The following is a 23284-nucleotide window of genomic DNA, read 5'->3' on the forward strand; positions in this document are numbered from 1 at the left end:
TGTCCATTGGACTGGGGATGATATGCAGAGGAAAAATTTAATTTAATCTTAAGTTGTTTACAGAGAGCTCTCCAGAATTTAGACACGAATTGGACCCCTCTATCCGAGACAATCTGCGTAGGCAACCCGTGAAGACGAAAAATGTGTACAAAAAATTGTTTAGCCAACTGAGGCGCAGAAGGAAGACCAGGAAGAGGGATGAAATGTGCCATTTTGGAGAATCGATCAACGACCACCCAAATAACGGTGTTGCCACGGGAAGGGGGTAAATCAGTAATAAAATCCATACCAATCAGAGACCAAGGCTGTTCGGGGACAGGCAGAGGATGAAGAAGACCAGCGGGCTTCTGGCGGGGAGTCTTATCCCGGGCACAGATAGTGCAGGCTCGCACAAAGTCCCCAACATCCGTCTCCAGAGTCGGCCACCAATAGAAGCGGGAGATGAGTTGCACAGATTTCTTGATGCCCGCATGACCTGCGAGATGGGAGGAGTGACCCCATTTGAGGATTCCGAGGCGTTGGCGTGGAGAAACAAAGGTCTTTCCTGAAGGAGTCTGCCTGATGGAGGCAGGAGAAGTGGAGATCAGGCAGTCAGGTGGAATGATGTGTTGCGGAGGGAGATCAACTTCTGAGGCATCCGAGGAACGAGAGAGAGCATCGGCCCTAATGTTCTTATCGGCAGGACGAAAGTGAATCTCAAAATTAAATCGGGCAAAGAACAGAGACCACCGGGCCTGGCGAGGATTCAGCCGTTGGGCCGACTGGAGGTAGGAGAGGTTCTTGTGGTCGGTGTAGATGATAACAGGAAATCTTGATCCCTCCAGCAGATGCCTCCATTCCTCAAGTGCTAATTTAATGGCTAGAAGCTCTCGATCCCCGATGGAGTAGTTCCTCTCCGCTGGAGAGAAGGTCCTAGAGAAAAAACCACAAGTGACAGCATGCCCGGAAGAATTTTTTTGTAGAAGAACAGCTCCAGCTCCTACTGAGGAGGCATCAACCTCCAATAGGAAGGGTTTGGAAGGGTCAGGTCTGGAGAGCACGGGAGCCGAAGAAAAGGCAGACTTGAGTCGTTTAAAGGAGTCTTCTGCTTGAGGAGGCCAGGACTTGGGATCAGCATTTTTTTTGGTTAAAGCCACGATAGGAGCCACAATGGTAGAAAAATGTGGAATAAATTGCCTGTAATAATTGGCGAACCCCAAAAAGCGTTGGATAGCACGGAGTCCGGAGGGGCGTGGCCAATTTAAGACGGCAGAGAGTTTGTCTGGATCCATCTGTAGTCCCTGGCCAGAGACCAAATATCCTAGAAAAGGAAGAGATTGGCATTCGAACAGACATTTCTCAATTTTGGCATAGAGTTGGTTGTCACGAAGTCTCTGAAGAACCATACGGACATGCTGGCGGTGTTCTTCTAGATTGGCAGAAAAAATTAGGATATCGTCCAGATATACCACAACACAGGAGTATAACAGATCACGAAAAATTTCATTGACAAAGTCTTGGAAGACGGCAGGGGCATTGCACAGTCCAAAGGGCATGACCAGATATTCAAAGTGTCCATCTCTGGTGTTAAATGCCGTTTTCCACTCGTCCCCCTCTCTGATGCGGATGAGGTTATAGGCGCCTCTTAAGTCCAATTTAGTGAAGATGTGGGCACCTTGGAGGCGATCAAAGAGTTCAGAGATGAGGGGTAAGGGGTAGCGGTTCTTAACCGTGATTTTATTAAGACCGCGGTAGTCAATGCAAGGACGTAGGGAGCCATCTTTTTTGGACACGAAGAAAAATCCGGCTCCGGCAGGAGAGGAAGATTTACGGATAAAGCCCTTTTTTAGATTCTCCTGGACGTATTCGGACATGGCAAGAGTCTCTGGGGCAGAGAGAGGATAAATTCTGCCCCGGGGTGGAGTAGTACCCGGGAGGAGGTCGATAGGGCAATCATAAGGCCTGTGAGGAGGTAGAGTCTCAGCTTGCTTTTTGCAGAAAACATCCGCGAAGTCCATATAGGCCTTAGGGAGACCGGTTACTGGAGGAACCACAGAATTACGGCAAGGGTTACTGGGAACCGGTTTTAGACAGTTCTTGGAACAAGAGGACCCCCAACTCTTGATCTCCCCAGTGGACCAATCCAGGGTTGGGGAATGAAGTTGAAGCCAGGGTAGTCCAAGGAGAATCTCCGAGGTGCAATTGGGGAGGACCAAAAGTTCAATCCTCTCATGATGAGATCCGATGCTCATAAGAAGGGGCTCCGTACGGAAACGTATGGTACAGTCCAATCTTTCATTATTTACACAATTGATGTAGAGGGGTCTGGCGAGACTGGTCACTGGGATGTTGAACTTGTTGACGAGAGAGGCCAAAATAAAATTTCCTGCAGATCCAGAGTCCAAGAAGGCCACTGTAGAGAAGGAGAAGGCAGAGGCAGACATCCGCACAGGCACAGTAAGACGTGGAGAAGCAGAGTAGACATCAAGGACTGTCTCACCTTTGTGCGGAGTCAGCGTACGTCTTTCCAGGCGAGGAGGACGGATAGGACAATCCCTCAGGAAGTGTTCGGTACTAGCACAGTACAGGCAGAGGTTCTCCATACGGCGTCGTGTCCTCTCTTGAGGTGTCAGGCGAGACCGGTCGACCTGCATAGCCTCCACGGCGGGGGGCACAGGAACAGATTGCAGGGGACCAGAGGAGAGAGGAGCCGAGGAGACGAAACGCCTCGTGCGAACAGAGTCCATATCTTGGCGGAGTTCCTGACGCCTTTCAGAAAAACGCATGTCAATGCGAGTGGCTAGGTGAATAAGTTCATGTAGATTAGCAGGAATTTCTCGTGCGGCCAGAACATCTTTAATGTTGCTGGATAGGCCTTTTTTGAAGGTCGCGCAGAGGGCCTCATTATTCCAGGACAGTTCTGAAGCAAGTGTACGGAATTGTACGGCATACTCGCCAACGGAAGAATTACCCTGGACCAGGTTCAACAGGGCAGTCTCAGCAGAAGAGGCTCGGGCAGGTTCCTCAAAGACACTTCGGATTTCCGAGAAGAAGGAGTGTACAGAGGCAGTGACGGGGTCATTGCGGTCCCAGAGCGGTGTGGCCCATGACAGGGCTTTTCCGGACAGAAGACTGACTACGAAAGCCACCTTAGACCTTTCAGTGGGAAACAGGTCCGACATCATCTCCAGATGCAGGGAACATTGGGAAAGAAAGCCACGGCAAAACTTAGAGTCCCCATCAAATTTATCCGGCAAGGATAAACGTATCCCAGGAGCGGCCACTCGCTGCGGAGGAGGTGCAGGAGCTGGCGGAGGAGATGACTGCTGAAGCTGTGGTAGCAACTGTTGTAGCATAACGGTCAGTTGAGACAGCTGTTGGCCTTGTTGCGCAATCTGTTGTGACTGCTGGGCGACCACCGTGGTGAGGTCAGCGACAACTGGCAGAGGAACTTCAGCGGGATCCATGGCCGGATCTACTGTCACGATGCCGGCTGGCAGGTAGTGGACCCTCTGTGCCAGAGAGGGATGGCGTGGACCGTGCTAGTGGACCGGTTCTAAGCCACTACTGGTTTTCACCAGAGCCCGCCGCAAAGCGGGATGGTCTTGCTGCGGCGGTAGTGACCAGGTCGTATCCACTAGCAACGGCTCACCTCTCTGGCTGCTGAAGATAGGCGCGGTACAAGGGAGTAGGCAGAAGCAAGGTCGGACGTAGCAGAAGGTCGGGGCAGGCAGCAAGGATCGTAGTCAGGGGCAACGGCAGAAGGTCTGGAAACACTGGCAAAGGACACACAAGGAACGCTTTCACTGGCACTAAGGCAACAAGATCCGGCAAGGGAGTGCAAGGGAAGTGAGGTAATATAGGGAAGTGCACAGGTGATAATCCTAATTGGAACCACTGCGCCAATCAGCGGCGCAGTGGCCCTTTAAATCGCAGAGACCCGGCGCGCGCGCGCCCTAGGGAGCGGGGCCGCGCGCGCCGGGATAGAACAGACGGGGAGCGAGTCAGGTAGGGGAGCCGGGGTGCGCATCGCGAGCGGGCGCTACCCGCATCGCGAATCGCATCCCGGCTGGCAGCAGGATCGCAGCGCCCCGGGTCAGAGGACGTGACCGGAGCGCTGCAGCGGAGGGGGAGAAGCGAGCGCTCCGGGGAGGAGCGGGAACCCGGAGCGCTCGGCGTAACACCTATGGTGCCAGAAAAGCCCAAAAAAAAACATGGCATACTATTTTGGAACGTTACAAGGGGTCCAGTGAGCCTTAACACCCCACAAGTGTTTGATGACTTTTTGTTAAAGTCGAATGTGTAAATTATTATTTTTTCACTAAAATGCTGGTTTTCCCCAAAATTTTACATTTTTACAAGGGGTTATAGGAGAAAATGCCCCCAAAATTTGTAACCCCATCACTTCTGAGTATGGAAATACCCCATGTGTGGACTTCAAGTGCACTGCGAGCGCACTGCAATGCTCAGAAGAGAAGAAGTCACATTTGGCTTTTGGAAAGCAAATTTTGCTGAAATTATTTTTGGGGGTCATGTCGGATTTAGGAAGCCCCTATGGTGCCAGAACAGCAAAAAAAAAAAAAAAACATGGGACATACTATTTTGGAAACTACACCCCTCAAGGAACTTAACAAGGGGTACAGTGAGCCTTAACACCCCACAGGTGCTTGACACGCTAAAGTTGCAAGTGAAAATGAAAAATTGTATTTTTGTCACTAAAATGCTGGTGTTACCCCAAATTTTTCATTTTCAAAAGGGGTAATTGGAGAAAAATCCTCCCACAATTTGTAACCCCATTTCTTCTGAGAATTGAAATACTCCATATGTGGATGTAAAGTGCTCTGTGGGCGAACTACAATGCACAGAAGAGAAGGAGCACCATTGAGCTTTTGGTGAGAGAATTTGGTTGGAATAGAAGTGGGAGGCCATGTGCATTTACAAAGCCCCCCGTGGTGCCAGAACAGTGGACCCCCCACATGTGACCCAATTTTGGAAACTACACCCCTTACATAATTTAATAAGGGGCGCAGTGAACATTTATACCCCACTGGCATTTGACAGATCTTTGGAACAGTGGGCTGTGCAAATGAAAAATAAAATTCTTCATTTTCACGGACCACTGTTCCAAAAATCTGTCAGACACGTGTGGTGTGTAAATGCTCAATGTACCCCTTATTACATCGCGTGAGGGGTATAGTTTCAAAAAATGGGGTCACATATGGAGGGGGGGGGTTCTGGCACTATGGGGGCTTTGTAAACACACATGGCCTTCAATTTCAGACACATTCTCTCTCCAAAAGCCCAATGGCGCTCCTTCTCTTCTGAGCATTGTAGTTCGCCCGCAGAGCATTTTACATCCATATATGGGGTATGTTCTTATACAGAAGAAATGGGCCTACAAATTTTGTGGGGCTTTTTTCTTATTCTCCCTAGTGAAAATAAAAATGTAGGGTAACACCAGCATTTTTGTGAAAACATTTTTCTTTTTCATTTTCACATCCAAATTTAACGAAAATTTGTCAAACACTTGTGGGGTGTTAAGGCTCAATATACTCCTTGTTACATTCCATGAGGAGTTAAGTTTCCAAAATGTGGTCATATCTGGGTATTTATTGTTTTGTCAGAACCTCTGTAAAATAATCCACCCCTGTGTAAATCACAAATTTAGACCTCAAATGTACATGGCACGCTCTCACTCCTAAGCATTGTTGTGCGCCCGCAGAGCACTTTATGCCCACATATGGGGTAGTTCTGTTGTCAGAACAAATTGTGTTACAAATTTTGGGGGTCTTTTTTTCCTTTTACAGCTTGTGAAAATTTAAGGTATGGGGCAACACCGACATGTTAGTGTAAAAAAAATTTTTTTTTACACTAACATGCTGGTGTAGACCCCAACTTTACCTTTTCATAAGGGGTAAAAGTAAAAAAAAGCCCATCAAAATTTGTAACACCATTTCTCCCGAGTACGGAGATACCCCATATGTGGCCCTAAACAGTTTCCTTGAAATACGACAGGGCTCCAAAGCAAGAGAGCGCCATGCGCTTTTGAGGCCTAAATTGGGGATTTGAATCCACCACAAAAATACCCTACAGCAGTGTTTCCCAAATGAGGTGTCTGCAGTTGTTGTAAAACTGCCACCATGCCTAAACAGTCAGTGACTGTCTGGCAATACTCAGAGTTGTTGTTTTGGAAACAGTGCTGTACAAGACGTTTTTTTTTATTGGGGGGATGTGGACTGTGTAGGGGTATGTGTATATGTAGTGTTTTACTTTTTATTTTGTGTAGGTGTAGTGTAGTGTTTTCAAGGTAAATTCACACGGGCAGGGGTTTACAGTGAGTTTCTCGCTGGGAGTTTGAGCTGCTGTGGAAAATTTGCCTCATCTCTAACTTGCAGCAGAAATCTCACTGTAAACCCGCCTGTGTGAATGTACCCTGTACATTCACATGGGGGGAGGACCTTCAGCTGTTGCAAAACTACAACTCCCAGGATGCACTGACAGACCATACATGCTGGGAGTTGTATTTTTGCAACAGCTGGAGGCACAACGGTTGCAAAACACTGAGTTAGGTAACAAACTCGGTTTCACAACCAATGTGTCTCCAGCTGTTGCAAAACTGCAACAATCAGCATGGCTTGACAGTCGAAGGGCATGCTGGGAGTTGTAGTTTATCAACAGCTGGAGTTCCAACTACAACTCCCAGCATGCCCGTTGGTTGTCTGTGCATGTTGAGAGTTGTAGTTATGCAACAGATGGATCCACACTTTTTCATAGAAAAAATTTGCCTCCAGCTGTTGCATAATTACAACCCCCAGCATGCACAGACTACCAAAGGGCATGCTGGGAGTTGTAGTTGGAACTCCAGCTGTTGCTAAACTACAACTCCCAGCATGCCCTTTGGCTTTGCATGTTGAGAGTTGTTGCTAAGCTGTTGCTAAAAACAGGCCTCACCTCCTGCTGTATCCTACCGCCAGGACCACTGCTGCCACCTATCCTGCTGCTCCTGTCGCCGCCACCGCACCAGAGGGGACCCCACCGGATCAGGGAGAGGTAGGAGACCCTCGCTGGCCCCGATCGCCGCCATGATCGCCGTCCCGATCACCGCCCAGCAGGGTAATCCGACCACAAGTGATGGTTAGCTGAAGTGAAGTTAGCTTGGACTATACCAGGCGGGACCCCGGAGGGTTAGGTCTCTGACCGTGTTGGCGTTCGGTGTTCCTGAGGTCTAGTCTAGTCTAGCTGTCTCTCCATGATCCGTCACTTCCGGTTGACCAGTTCCCCTCTCGGGTCAGGTAAGTGCTGTGGTTACATTTTACTTTCAGTTCATTGGCAGCATCAGAGGGGGCCCCTCAGAGTTACCTGCGTTCAGTAAGCAGCTCAGAGTCGTGTGCCGGGACGCCCGCCGGCATATCATTATTACGCTCATAGCTCCTTACTTACTCACGTGGTCCAGAGCTCGGCAGCTCTATTCAGTCGCACGATAGGCAGCTCGCTTACGGAGGCATTGTTGTCAGCATCACCAGGGTAACAGGGTCACGTGCACACGTGCAGTGTGATTGCGGAGCAATGGGGTTAGTGTTGTCCCGACGCGCTGCTCTGTAGTGACACTGTGTCACTGGGGTGACATTTGTTAACCCATTCCTCCGGATCCTTAGGTTTCTGGTGTTTTATGCTAGTTATGGGTTAGCAGGGTAATTGCTTTATGGCATAATTTATGATAGCTCCCCGTACTTGTAGCCTCCTGCTGTTTTGATGTCACAGCGACTTGTGGATATTTGCTTGGGTAGGGGGTTGTCGCTGGTGGCAGCCTGGGGTCCACCATCTGGTATTTGGTTTAGCTATTTTTAATTTTCTATCATTAAGACTCATGGCGGTAGCACTTACTCACGGCAATCTTAGCTTTCTTTCCTCTTTTTGCACAGGATTTGGTACTTGCACGGCTCATTCCTACTGGGTAGGCGTTACTTTCCACTGCTGATGTAATGCTGTGTTTTCAATTTTCTTGTATTTCATTATATTGCGATTTCATTGTTTTATTTCATACTTTTATTACAGATTTCATACTTTTATTACAGAGTCGTTCGCATTGTCGTTTCTGTTTAATTTTGCAACTGTTCCGTTGGCACAGCATTCGTTGCAGGGCTATTGTGTATGTATCTTATCTTATTTAAAAAAAAATAGGAAACATTTTCTTTTCATGGTAGTACGGCTTCATCGTAAGTTTGTGAGGTATTCATTCGTTATTTCATACTTTGTCTCACATACAGGACTACCTCCATTTGTATTTCCAACACATTTATCAGCTTTCATTTCCAGGTACCGTTCTGATTTGTATCACTCGTACACATTTTAATAGGCACTATATATTAGTCTTTTTTTTTTTTTCCAGTTGTTAGCAGGTTGGTAATTGGTACCTTCTTTATATTTTTATTTTAGTGGGTGCTACGGCAGTATTTTCTTTGTAAGTATAAGGGCTTATATTAGGCTGCTTCTTATCTTCTTTTTCCTCTCCGGTCTTGGGGTAGTTGACAAGGCTATCATTAGTCTCTCTGTTTTCTTCCGTTCTGTCAAGAGGTGGACTGCCGGGTCAGTCGTCGACGCCTCACGTTTATTGGTAGTGTGGTTCATGGGGGTAAGTTTTGGGAAAAGGGGGGGGGCGGCAGTAGAGGTGGGTTGCCCTTGTCAATCCTCGCGCCTCATAGTCTGACTTAGGTAGTTCACTTGTCCTGTCTTTATGCACCTTCTAGAGGCAGATTGCTTGTCAATCCATGCACCTTACATTTTGTCTTCCTTATGTCTATATTTTAGGGGGTATTAATAGGCCTCTTATCTGATGGGAATTTGTTATTGCTGTAAGGGAATGTCTCTGTTTTCTGAAAGCATGGAAGGGGCCGCTGTTCCCCTCTCTTCTTCTCAAGGGAGTGTCCAGTCGCTCAGGACCGGGACAGTGCCCAAGATTACTGCAGAACTGCATTGTTGGGGCATTCCCTTCCCTGCAATGGCCAGAAAAGCAGAGGTGCTAGTGATCAGGCAGATTGAGAATCAGTTTCTCTAGTTCAGATTCATACCATACTGAATACATTGTCTACATCCATGCAGTAAATGCAAGGCAGGCTGGTACCTTTGGAAGCTCGGGCCAGCCCAGTCACTCCGGCAGGTGGTTCAGAGTCTGGGGCCTCCACCGAGGTTGCTAATCCTTCTGGGTCAGCCATTATCCTTAACCCTGTTACTAGTACGGTTCCCACGGTATCTGCGGTTTCCCTGTTGCCTGAGGTTACGGCTTCTGTGGCCACCATTGCTCCTGAGACTCCTTCTCCAGGTACGTCCTCTCCTGCTGTGAGCCTTATTCTTGCGCACTTCATCCCTGAAGCCATCAGGAAAGAAATTCTTAATTCAAAGGATGTCAATTTGGCATCCCTATCGGTGGCCTCACAAGACATTTTGGACAATAAAAGTTTCACTTGTGGGGAAGTGTCCATTACAGTTAAAGCAAGGGATCCTAGGCTCAGCAGGAAATTGAACATCGTTGAATTTGTGTTAGCCTTTGGCCTTTTTAGGGACGTTGTTTGCACAGCTCATCCTAATAGAAGAATTGAACTTGATCAGTACCTTCATAAATTAGTAGATCTGGGGTACAAGTACGGGGGGATACTCATTCTATGATTACCATCGTTTTTTTCTGGCTAAAGCAGCTGCCACCCTTTCTCAATTCCAACAAGGTACGAATTGGGCCGTGTTGGATACTGAGCTATTTTGTAGGCACTTTGCTGGACTTAGGGCACCACTTTGCAGTGTTTGTCAGTCATCGACTCACTCCACAAACTGGTGTTCAAGCTCAGTGAATGGCACCCCGGCCACAAAGTGGAACGGTGGCCAAGGCACAGCCAGGCCCTTCGGTGGATAAGTTGGGCAGACCGGTCCACTATCTGGCCAATGCTCAGATTTGCAAAAACTTCAACCTCTCAATATGCAGCTTCAGCCAGTGCAGGTTGTTGCACATTTTTCACATTTGCCACAGAGTTCACCCGAAGAGTCAGTATCCTAAAAGGTCAGGTCTGGAAGCATGACTAGGCGGGGTTAATGCTGAGGTTCTCAGGTCTTATTTGAGTGGCCATCCTTCTCCGGACTTTGTGCAGTTTTCGTATGAAGGATTTTTTTAAGGTTTTAACACATGGCTGGTATACTTGCCACATAATACATTTGAGTGCAGGAATCTTCAGTCCGCAGCTAGCAATCCTGAGGTGGCAACCGAGTTGTTGAGAAAGGAGGTCTCTAAGGGGTTCATGATTGGCCCTTTTTTGGGGGCCCCCCTTCAACCAGTGGAGGGTCAGTCCAATTGGGGTGGCATGTGGTAAATTCTCAAATAAATATTGGTTAATTTACGACTCATCCGCACCTCATTCTTCCACCGTACCTAGTCTCAGCTCACTCATTCTGTCAGAAGAAGTTACCCTGAAATACACTTCTGTTGACATTGCCATTCAACAGATCCTGCACTTAGGCCCCGGGACATGGCTATTAGTGTTGGGCGCAAATATTCGCAATGCGAATATTTATTGTGAATATCGCACATTCGCAAATTTGCGAATTTTGCGAATTTTGCGAATATAGCACTATATATTCACAATTACAAATATTCACATTTTTTTTTCACAGTGATCATCCCTCCCTGCTCCCAGCTTGTGGTGTAAACAAGGCTCCAATACTAGTTATGGTGTCAGACTGGCGGGCGCCCGAAAATTTGCATATGCGAATATTCGCATATGTGAATTTCCGCATATGCAAATTTTCATGCATATTGATCCCTCCCTTCTTTTAGCTCTTTTATCACGTGATATTGCACATATGCATGCAAATTTGATGGCGCATAGTAAAAAAGTCCACGAATATTGCGAATATGCGAATTTTGTGAATATATGATGAATATTCGTCCATAAATTCATGAAATATCGCTAATTCAAATATGGCCTATGCCGCTCAACACTAATGGATATATAAAGCTGACATCTCTGATGCTTTTAAATTACTGCCGATTTGCCCAGACCTGTGGCAATGGCACGGGATCAAGTGGTGTTGACAATACTACTTTGTGACCCATCTGACTTTCGGGTCAAAAAGAAGTCCTTGGTTGTTTGATGTAAGGGCAGGTCTAAATCGTTAAGTATCATGTATTTTCTCAGGAGACTTACCCATACAGCTCTGTTACATAAATTCAATGTAGAGTGTGTTCATGTTCAGGGGAAAAAGAATGTTGCAGCTGACGCACTCTCAAGTTTCAATCTCCAGGTTTTCCGTCAAGCCATGCCGGAAGCAGACAGAATAGCCACACTAACATCCCCATTCAACACATTGATGTTGGATTAAGCAGCTTTTATACTGGAGCTTTAAGTCTGATCAATCATTCTCCTGCTAGTACTACCGACAGATCATACAAAGTTGCATGGAACGCCTTCCTCAAATTTCAACACAAACTCCCTGCCCCTTTGACATACAATATATCCTAGCTTTCATTTTCTTTTGCCATTCATCCCTCAAGTTATCTCACAACTCCATCCGGTTATATTTAACAGGCATACAACATCATCGTTCCCTCAGCTACCCTAATCTCCCTTCCATTCTTAGTGCTCATCCGGTAAAAGCAGCCCTCAAGGGGATTCAAAAAACAGAGAAACCCAGGTCCCCATCCAGAGTTCCGTTATCGGCAGCAATTTTTCAGCAATTCAGTCTCATACCAGATAATTACCCGTTTGGTGTTTCTGCTAGCATAGTCATCAAAGCAGCAATCTATCTGGGTTACTATGGATTTCTTAGGCCGGGTGAGTTCACTAAGACCAACTATAATTCCAACACACTTAGACACTTACTTACTTTAGTTAGACACTTACTTCCTACTGAGTCTGGGTTCAAGTTATTACTTGACTCAACAAACTAACTCAACAAACTCAACAAACTAAACAGACGCAAGTCAACTTTTATCCTACTAATAATCCTTGGTGCTCGGTGAAAGTCCTTCATCAGTTGCTGGAATTGCTACAGGGAAAATCTCTGTATTCCCTGTAACTTCCTTTCCCAGTATCCCCTCTGACTTCTAGGGACTTTATTAGCCACTACAGGATTCTGGCTCGTAATACAGGTATAGATCCAGCCACCATCTATGGGCACTTGTTTAGGATAGGGGCAGCATCTTCTGCCTCCAGACACGGTATTCCCTCACATGTTATCAATAAATTGGGCCACTGGAGTTCCCTGTGTTACCACCTGTATACTCCTGACCGTCAGGTAGAAATGGCTAAAGCTTTTAGTTTAATGGCTAATGTATAATTCATGTATTGTTCTAATAAAAAATAAAAAAATTACTTTCCTATGAGTCTGGTGTTTTGCCCCCTTCTTACCACAGGTTACCCTGTATGGCCGGCCGGGCACACATCAGGCTTATTAGAGGTAGTTTAAGTTGTTATACGTGGATTTTGGTACGCTTAAGTAATCCGACCACAAGTGATGGTTAGTGTCACGATGCCGGCTGGCAGGAGGTGGATCCTCTGTGCCAGAGAGGGATTGGCGAGGACCGCGCTAGTGGACCGGTTCTAAGCCACTACAGGTTTTCACCAGAGCCCGCCGCAAAGCGGGATGGTCTTGCTGCGGCGGTAGTGACCAGGTCGTATCCACTAGCAACGGCTCACCTCTCTGACTGCTGAAGATAGGCGAGGTACAAGGGAGTAGGCAGAAGCAAGGTCGGACGTAGCAGAAGGTCGAGGCAGGCAGCAAGGATCGTAGTCAGGGGCAACGGCAGGAGGTCAGGAACACGGGCTAGGAACAGACAAGGGAACGCTTTCACTAGGCACTAAGGCAACAAGATCCGGCCAGGGAGTGCAGGGGAAGTGAGGTAATATAGGGAAGTACACAGGTGATCACACTAATTGGTAATTGGGAAGATTGGGCCAGGCACCAACATTGGTGCACTGGCCCTTTAAATTGCAGAGACCCGGCGCGCGCGCGCCCTAGGGAGCGGGGCCGCGCGCGCCGGGACAGGACCGACGGAGAGCGAGTCAGGTACGGGGACCGGGGTGCGCATCGCGAGCGGGCGTCCGTACGTCTTTCCAGACGGGGAGGACGGATAGGACAATCCTTCAGGAAGTGTTCGGTACCGGCATAGTACAGGCAAAGATTCTCCATGCGGCGTCGTGTCCTCTCTTGAGGTGTCAAGCGAGACCGGTCAACTTGCATAGCCTCCGTGGCGGGAAGCACAGGAACGGATTGCAGAGGACCAGAGGAGAGAGGAGCCGGGGAGAAAAAACGCTTCGTGCGAACAAAGTCCATATCCAGGCGGAGCTCCAGACGCCATCCGGAAGAACGCATGTCAATGCGAGTGGCAAGATGAATGAGTTCATGTAGGTCAGCAGGAGTCTCTCGTGCGGCCAGAACATCTTTAATGTTGCTGGATAGGCCTTTTTTAAAGGTCGCGCAGAGAACCTCACTATTCCAGGACAACTCGTAAGCAAGAGCACGGAACTGAATGGCGTGCTCGCCAACGGAAGAAACACCCTGTTCCAGGTTCAGCAGGGCAATCTCGGCAGAAGAAGCTCGGGCAGGCTCCTCGAAGACACCACGGACCTCAGCGAAGAAGGACTGGACTGTGGCTGTGGCAGAATCATTGCGGTCCCCATCAAACTTGTCCGGCAGGGACAAGCAGGGGTTAAGAACGGCCGGTTGCTGCGGAGGAGTTGCAGGAGCCGGCGGAGGAGATGGTTGTTGCAGCTGTAGCTGTGACTGAAGTTGCTGTATCTGCGGCAGCAGCTGCTGTGACTGAAGTTGCTGTATCTGCGGCAGCAGCTGCTGTAACTGTGACTGAAGACGCTGTGTCTCGGAGATCAAGTATGCCAGCTGTTGAACTCGTTGGGCGATCTTTACGCCAAATTTGTCCGGCAGGGACAAGCAGGGGTTAGGAATGGCCGGTTGCTGCGGAGGAGTTGCAGGAGCCGGCGGAGGAGATGGTAGTTGCAGCTGTAGCTGTTGCTGTATCTGCGGCTGCAGCTGCTGTATCTGTGACTGAATACGCAGTGCCTCGGAGGTCAAGTATGCCAGCTGTTGATCTCGTTGGGCGATCTTTAGGGCTAGCTGGGCGACCAGTGTAGGATCTTCAGCGGGATCCATGGCCGGATCTACTGTCACGATGCCGGCTGGCAGGAGGTGGATCCTCTGTGCCAGAGAGGGATTGGCGAGGACCGCGCTAGTGGACCGGTTCTAAGCCACTACAGGTTTTCACCAGAGCCCGCCGCAAAGCGGGATGGTCTTGCTGCGGCGGTAGTGACCAGGTCGTATCCACTAGCAACGGCTCACCTCTCTGACTGCTGAAGATAGGCGAGGTACAAGGGAGTAGGCAGAAGCAAGGTCGGACGTAGCAGAAGGTCGAGGCAGGCAGCAAGGATCGTAGTCAGGGGCAACGGCAGGAGGTCAGGAACACGGGCTAGGAACAGACAAGGGAACGCTTTCACTAGGCACTAAGGCAACAAGATCCGGCCAGGGAGTGCAGGGGAAGTGAGGTAATATAGGGAAGTACACAGGTGATCACACTAATTGGTAATTGGGAAGATTGGGCCAGGCACCAACATTGGTGCACTGGCCCTTTAAATTGCAGAGACCCGGCGCGCGCGCGCCCTAGGGAGCGGGGCCGCGCGCGCCGGGACAGGACCGACGGAGAGCGAGTCAGGTACGGGGACCGGGGTGCGCATCGCGAGCGGGCGCCACCCGCATCGCGAATCGCATCCCGGCTGGAGGCGGGACCGCAGCGCACCCGGTCAGTGGATCTGACCGGGGCGCTGCAGCAACGAGGATGAGGCGAGCGCTCCGGGGAGGAACGGGGACCCGGAGCGCTCGGCGTAACAGTTAGCTGAAGTAGTTAACCAAATTTGTGGGAGGAGTCTGGGACTATATGAGGTGGGACCCCGGAGGGTTAGGTCTCTGACCGTGTCTGCGTTCCCCACCCACTTCTCCCTTATTTCAGCATTAATTCTATCTTACTCCGTTTGGGTAGCACCCTTCTTACCACAGTTTACCCCATATGGCTGGCTAGGCACACATCAGGCTTATTGGAGGTAGTTTAAATTGTTATAGGTGGATTTCGGTACGCTTAAATAATCCAAACACAGATAAACAATAATGAACTCCAGATCTTAAAAAAAAAAAAAAAAAAGGATGAAAGTCATATGGGCAGGGATAAATGACAAACATCAGGGTCAGCCACAGGGAGGGAGAGGTGGCAACGAGTCTGAATGGTCCGACTGTTACCAAAAGACACAGGGAGAAACAGGAAGAAATAATGTGGAAAAAGGAGAAAAAGAAGAAAAAGAGAAGGACCTAAGAGAAAAAGCAGAAGACTCGAACCACCACGGAACCCCCACTGCGCCCGGATGCAATACAATACTTATATATGTGAGTAAAGGGAGCGTCAGTAAGTCCAATGTTGGGGAAGGGAAGAAAGTGGGGAAAGAGACCAGTCAACCAAACCATGTGTCAGTTAGCAGGGTATAGGCTCTCATAGTCCGGGGATGACACAAAGGCCATCCAGGGGGGCCAAGTCATGCTATATCTCACCAATTGTCGGGATGACTCTGCTAACAATTCTTCCATCCTATGCAACCGGGGAGCTTACAGCAACCATGATGAAATGGAGGGGGGGGGGGGGGGAGTCGATTTCCAAAGCCTCGGTATAACAGTTCTAGCCACTAGAAGTAAGGATGAGATGAGACGAGAGGACCCGTTCAGAAGAGATGGGGGTAGTATGGAAAGTAGGAGCAATTCAGGGGTGTTATGTAAATGCACTGCCATGATACGCCTGATAATATCGAGGACACGTGACCAAAATGCTGACAGGGAAGGACAAGTGAGCCATGTATGTAGCATAGTACCTCTGGCAGAGCCACACCGCCAGCCAGTATCAATCAGACATCTTATCCCCTTTCCTTTGGATAGAGGATAAGATGTCTAGTGGCGGAGTACCCCTTTAAGGCCCATATGTCTGTTGAAGTGTTGACATTGATTTACTAACATTTTAACATACAGCCATCTAGACTGATTTGTATCATAAGTCTCTGGTTTCATGTGAATGATTAATATTTGTAAAGCGAAGTACCAGGCTTTCTCTCAGACTTGTCTTCTGTTCGTGTGTATCACCTGTATTTATACATTTTTTAATACAACAATTTTTTCTCCAAAACACCAATTTTAGGAAAATCAAGCTTTCTCTACTTTTTGAAGGTCTTGTTCAAGGTCAGTGTATTCTTATTCTTATTTATTTTTCATCTCCCCCCCCCCTCTAGAAACTGTCTTACATATTTCCCAGTACAACATAATAATTCTGAATTGTTATTCAAAGTTAAAATACTTGACTTGTCCACGTTGAATAGTTTGTCAGGCTCAATATTATTTAATCACTTTTGATAGCAAGACAAAGGTACTCTATAAAAGACTTAATACTTTTATGGCATGTAAATGACATGTAAATCAGACATGTCAAAGTGGTAATCTGACAGCTACCAGTACCCATATTTAGCGAAGATATGGCTGTGCATGCAAATTAAATATCCATTGCAATGAATGAATGCTTTTCACAATGTGCAATAACGTCTCCACTGAAAAGTAATGTAGTATGTCCAGTCTTAATATATGAGAAGTCCCACCTTCTACATTGCCACTAATAAAAATCGCATGGCTTATCTTATTAACATGTTAAAAAGGACACAACGAAGAAGCATACAGTAGGACTTTGATCTCCCCTTATTGCACAGATATCAGTATAGATATATGAATATTTATTATAAATATTATACCAAAATACAGTTTAGGTTAACTTGACTTTGGTGTCTTTAAAGGAAAACTGTCAGCTTCCTCCCCCCGCACAAACCAACGGTACTGGCTGGTAGTGCGGGGGACGCTGATCAGTTTGATCCTTACCTTGCCCGGATCCTTCTATTTTTAGTATATGCAACTAAGGCGCTAACTGGCACTCTGACATCAGTGCCACTGGCCGCAGTGCCGCCCAATATTCCTCCCCTCCCTCCTCCTCTCCCTCTTCTCCCTGCTCTGTAATGAAGAGAGAGGGGAGGAATATTGATGAGCTGGGCGGCGCTGTGGCCAGCAGCACTAACAGAGTGCCAGTTAGCCCGGCCGGTGCCAGTTAGCCCCTTATTTGCATATACCGAAAATAGAAGATTATGGTCGAATGGTGCGGCGGATCCGGGCATGGTAAGGATCAAATGGATCAACGTCCCCGCACTATCAGTCAGTACCGCTGGTTAGTGCGGGGGGAGAAAGCTGAGAGTTTTGCTTTAAGAATGATTCAGGCAGTTGTTGTCACCGGACCAATAACATGCATGATTTGTCTTTCTGGCTGGTCTTTAATGTCTTTTTAATAGTTTTAGTACTAAAAAAGTGGACATTGTAATCATACATAGAAATGAAAAAGATTTTACAACAGGTAGAAGACCTATATCTGTATTCTGCGCACAGGGTATAGCAGAGCTTGTACCTGATAATAATTGAAGTAAACAACAATGCTTTAATATGCAAATAAAGTCTTATAATTAGTGTTGAGCGGCATAGGCCATATTCGAATTCGCGAATATTCGCGAATATATAGACGAATATTCGTTATATATTCGCGAATATTCGCATATTTGTAATATTCTCGTTTTATTTTCGCATATGCGAAAAGTCGTGCATGCGAAAATATCTCGACCTCCTATCTCGACCTCCTATCCCATCCTCCTATCCCGACCTCCTATCCCGACCTCCTTTCCCGTCCTCATATCTCGACCTCCTATCTCGACCTCCTATCCCATCCTCCTATCCCGTCCTCCTATCCAGACCTCCTATCCGTCCTCCTATCCCGACCTCCTATCCCGTCCTCCTATCCCGACCTCCTATCCCGTCCTCCTATCCCGACCTCCTATCCCAACCTCCTATCCTGTCCTCCTATCCCGACCTCCTATCCTGTCCTCCTATCCCTACCTCCTATCCTGTCCTCCTATCCCGACCTCCTATCCTGTCCTCCTATCACATCCTCCTATCCCGACCTCCTTTCCCGTCCTCATATCTTGACCTCCTATCTCGACCTCCTATCCCATCCTCCTATCCCGTCCTCCTATCCAGACCTCCTATCCGTCCTCCTATCCAGACCTCCTATCCCGTCCTCCTATCCCGTCCTCCTATCCCGTCCTCCTATCCCGACCTCCTATCCCAACCTCCTATCCTGTCCTCCTATCCCGACCTCCTATTCTGTCCTCCTATCCCTTCCTCCTATCCCGACCTCCTATCCCGACCTCCTAACTCAACCTCCTACCCAACCTCCTATCCCGACCTCCTATCCCGACCTCCTACCCGACCTCCTATCCCAACCTCCTATCCCGACCTCATATACCGTCCTATCCCGACCTCCTATCCCGACCTCCTATCCCGACCTCCTATCCTGACCTCCTATCCCGACCTCATATACCGTCCTATCCCGACCTCCTATCCCGACCTCCTATCCTGACCTCCTATCCCAACCTCCTATCTCAACCTCCTATCCCGTCCTCCTATCCCGACCTCCTTTCCCGTCCTCCTTTCCCGTCCTCATATCTTGACCTCCTATCTCGACCTCCTATCCCATCCTCCTATCCCGACCTCCTATCTAAACCTCCTATCCCGTTCTCCTATACCGACCTCCTATCCCAACCTCCTATCCTGTCCTCCTATCCCGACCTCCTAAACTGTCCTCCTATCCCGTCCTCCTATCCCGACCTCCTATCCGGACCTCCTAACTCGACCTCCTACCCGACCTCCTATCCCGACCTCCTATCCCGACCTCATATACCGTCCTATCCTGACCTCCTATCCCGACCTCCTACCCGACCTCCTATCCCAACTTCCTATCTCAACCTCCTATCCCGTCCTCCTATCCCGACCTCCTATCCCGACCTCCTATCCCGACCTCCTATCCCAACCTCCTTTCCCGTCCTCCTTTCCCGTCCTCATATCTCGACCTCCTAACTCGACCTCCTACCCGACCTCCTATTCTGACCTCCTATCCCGACCTCCTACCCGACCTCCTATCCCAACCTCCTATCCCGACCTCATATACCGTCCTATCCTGACCTCCTATCCCGACCTCCTATCCCGACCTCCTATCCCAACCTCCTATCTCAACCTCCTATCCCGTCCTCCTATCCCGACCTCCTATCCCATCCTCCTATCCCGACCTCCTATCCAGACCTCCTATCCCGTCCTCCTATCCCGACCTCCTATACCGTCCTCCTATCCCGACCTCCTATCCCGTCCTCCTATCCCGACCTCCTATCCCGTCCTCCTATCCCGACCTCCTATCCTCTCCTCCTATCCCGACTTCCTATCCTGTCCTCCTATCCCGTCCTCCTATCCCGACCTCCTACCCGACCTCCTATCTCGTCCTCCTATCCCGACCTCATATCCCGTCCTATCCCGACCTCCTATCCCTTCCTCCTACCGACCTCCTATCCCGACCTCCTATCTCGACCTCCTATCCCGACCTCCCATCCTGTCCTCATATCCCGACCCGTAATATGTGTACCAAGCATTGAAATAGCTCCAGCCGTACGGAAATTATATGGGAAAATACATTTCCCATTGATTTGCATGGGACTTTAAACAAAAACCCCGACCCTCACAAATGGGGGTAGTTAAGGGTTAAATTAACTATCCTATATTTTAAGTGGACATATAAGTAACATGTGACCAAGTATTATCGAAATATCTCCAGACGTTTGGAAGTTATGCAGTAACATATATTTCCCATTGACTTGCATGGGACTTTAAACATAAGCCCCGCTCCTGGCAAATAGGGGTGAGTAAGGGTTAAATCACCTATTCTGTGTTTGTTGTTGACATATAAGTAACATGTGTGCCAAGTTTCATGTTAATATCTTTAGCCGTTTGAAAGTTTTTGTGGAACATACACACATACATACATACATACACACACACGTTGAGTTTTATATATATATAGATTGCTGTCCCCAGTGTGCAAAATAAGTGTTTTCCCTCCAGTGTCCTTATGCGCACCCCCGCCCATCCTTATCTCTGAGAGCTCACCGCCAGGACCAGAGCTCATCATGTCCATATCATTTTCCTTACCCCCCACTGCCTGATGCTCCTCATCTTCTTGGAGCAGGTCAGCAGTGGGGATATGCCGTTCGCTGGTTCTCGACATGTCCCCGGATAAGGATGATGACAGTGCGCTCTGGTCCCAGCGGTGAGCTCTCACAGATAAGGGCGGCGGGGGGTGGGGGGGTCCTAAACGGGGGGCATAAGGACACTGGGGGGGGGGGGATAAACTTATTTTGCACATTTTGCATAATTTATTATACATATGCACGGGGGCATAAATTTGGGGTTAACCGGCTGAGCAAAATGGAACACCAATCAAGGCAGCCCCGGCAAACAAACAACATACATATTTATAAGGAGGGCATGTGAAAGAACGCCCACTCTGAGGCGGGCAAAGAAAAAAAAAACAGCTACATGTTGTCCACAGCATGAAGAGAACATGGCTACCAGCATGGACGACAGTCATGGATACATTGAAAAACTACAGCACATCCGGCCCAATATACAGGTAATAAAAACACAAACATCCTGCAGAAAAAAAAAACACTACACAATAACAAAAGGAACATACATTACTAACAAAATTAGCCACCAGAGTACCCCTTTAATGATTTGGAGAAGATCTGACCCTTTACAAAACATGACCAATTACTAAGTCGTGTTTTGCGTAAATTTAACAAGGTAGCATATTACATACACCCATAATTACTGTCACACCTGTCACCACATTATAAAGTTCCTGCACCTCCCCCACTTCCCTGCCAGATCTTCAGTGCCTCTAGCCTGAGAATAAGCGACCCTTATAGCCTGTTAGCCTTACCCGTGTATCCAGACTTTCCGCTACGTTTTTAGACTCTGCACCTTTGCCGCCTGCTTTGACCTTCTGCTATGTTTGACTACGCTACTGCCTTATCCTTCGGTACCTCACCTAGCCCAGCTACCTGTGTGGTCGAGCCATGTCGGGGTAGTGACCTGGGTGTTGCCTGCCTCAGCAAGCCCATCCTGCCTTGCGGCGAGCTCTGGTGAAGACCAGCGGCACCTTAGACTCCGCTCCCCGATACAGTCCGAGTCATCAGCCACACAGGTTAGAGGATCCACATTCTGCTCCATTACAGAAGGTCTGGAAGCATTAACTCTCACATTACCAGAAAGAAGTAAACACAGAAACTATTCAGACAGAAACAGCATGTCTGAACAGGCCCCAAAGAAGAAAATTCCAAAACACAGAAAAACGGACATTACAGGCATATTTAGATCTGTCTTTTGCATCAGTATTTGTAAAACAAAACCAAGTGGAACTTGAGCAGATAAAAACTTCAATAAAATGTTGTTTACCACAAAATATTCTTCAATTGCACAAGCTCTGAAACAACAACCCTTTGACTTCTCCAAGATAAAATGGAGATCAAATTACTATATGATCCAAGAGGAATCACGCATATATCCTGAAAAACCTTTGATCAGAGTTTGATACCCTGGCAGACTTAGATATCTCCCCCTTCTCAACTGCCTCCTCACCAATAGTGATTTTTTAAATAGTACTGAATGTTGTCCTCCCCTTCTCCTCCATTGTGCCTTGTTAGGCTGGGTTCACATCACGTTTTCAGCCATACGGAACCACATACGGCTGGGGGGAGCTAAAACCGGGTGCTCCCGTATCCCTGCTGTATGCCGCCCCTATGTAATTCATTTCGATGAACCGACCGGAGTGAAACGCTGACTCCGGTCGGCTAATTTTTGCCCCGTATGCGGTTTTCCCACTGGACCAAAAACCGTGGTCGACCACGGTTTTAGGTTCGGCGGAAAAACGCATACGGGGCAAAAATTAGCCGATCGGAGTCCCGTATGGCTGAAAACGTGATGTGAACTCAGCCTTACTAGGTTGCACTTTATTTTGTATTTTGACTGTTCAAACTTCTGCCAACTCAATGTCTAGGACTCCTTCGGGTGACCTAGTTAGCCTTCTTCTGTGATTGTTTTGTAACTAGGTATACCATTGAAAAATGTAAACAAAAATGAATGTTAAATGATAAATAAAAAACAATTATACGCTTTAGTGGATAGCACTGTGAAGATTCTTAGTTAAAGAAATCTCTGACTGGTGACAAAGGAGCAAGCCATCCACAACATCACAGTTTCTTCATTCTGGAAATCATTCAGAATTAATGCTCCCTGCTAATGTCATCATTCATCATGTTTCTTCTGTATATAACAAGTTATAACTGGTTAACTGTAATTCAATAATTTGTTATTTGTTTCTCTGTAGTATACTTATGTATAGTATACATATCTGTTTTTTGTTTTTGTTTTTTATATATACTATTTCCGGTTTCTTGCTTAGTATTGTGTTGTTCATGCATGCTCTATTAAAAAAAATTATATGCTTTTTATATATTATAATTTGGCTATTGAGATTGGCAATTGTAGTAGAGAGAATATGTTATATGATCTAACAAATGTGATACAGTATCGTGATCAGAAAGTATCAAAAGATTTTTCCTTTTCTTTGACTTGTACATTTGGATATGCATGATGCAAAATTACCACTGCATGATATGTCAATTAGGTTGAGTGGACTGAATTTGATCTGTGTAATGCCATGGTCATTGAAGAAAACATGTTATTATTACTATTGACTATTTTTATTATAAGCCTAACTCAGCGTGGATCCTCAATCAATCTGGATTTGTCTTGGTTCAATTTAATCACATTTACTACATGGTGATCATTTTTCTTATTGAAATTTCAATATTCCGAATAACACACAACCTCAACATGGTAATTTCCCTTGTATGCAGGTCTTGCCAACAAACAGCATTTCTGTTTTTTTTTTTTACTTGATCTATCGATTGCTTTACAACACTCCCTATAAATGGATGGTAAGTGTTAATTTTTAATTACATTACACTTAATTACAGATTAGGATTAGTACGCCTTCGTACATAAAGCAATTTTCTGCTTACGTTTCCAAGACTTTCTGTAAGGTTCCCTCCTGCCAGCATTTTCTTTGGCTCTCCCCGCCTCCAGCCTTGAATACATTTAATGCAGTCTACGAATACTCAGCTCAGCATAATAATTTTTAGGCTTTTAGAATTCTTGTACCTATCCATACATGCAGGAAAGAGAGCTGTATATACATCTATAACATTTATTATAACATATAAGAATATACTATTAATCAGGGACA

Source organism: Hyla sarda, chromosome 2, assembly GCF_029499605.1.
Source record: "Hyla sarda isolate aHylSar1 chromosome 2, aHylSar1.hap1, whole genome shotgun sequence".
Lineage (NCBI taxonomy): Eukaryota > Metazoa > Chordata > Amphibia > Anura > Hylidae > Hyla > Hyla sarda.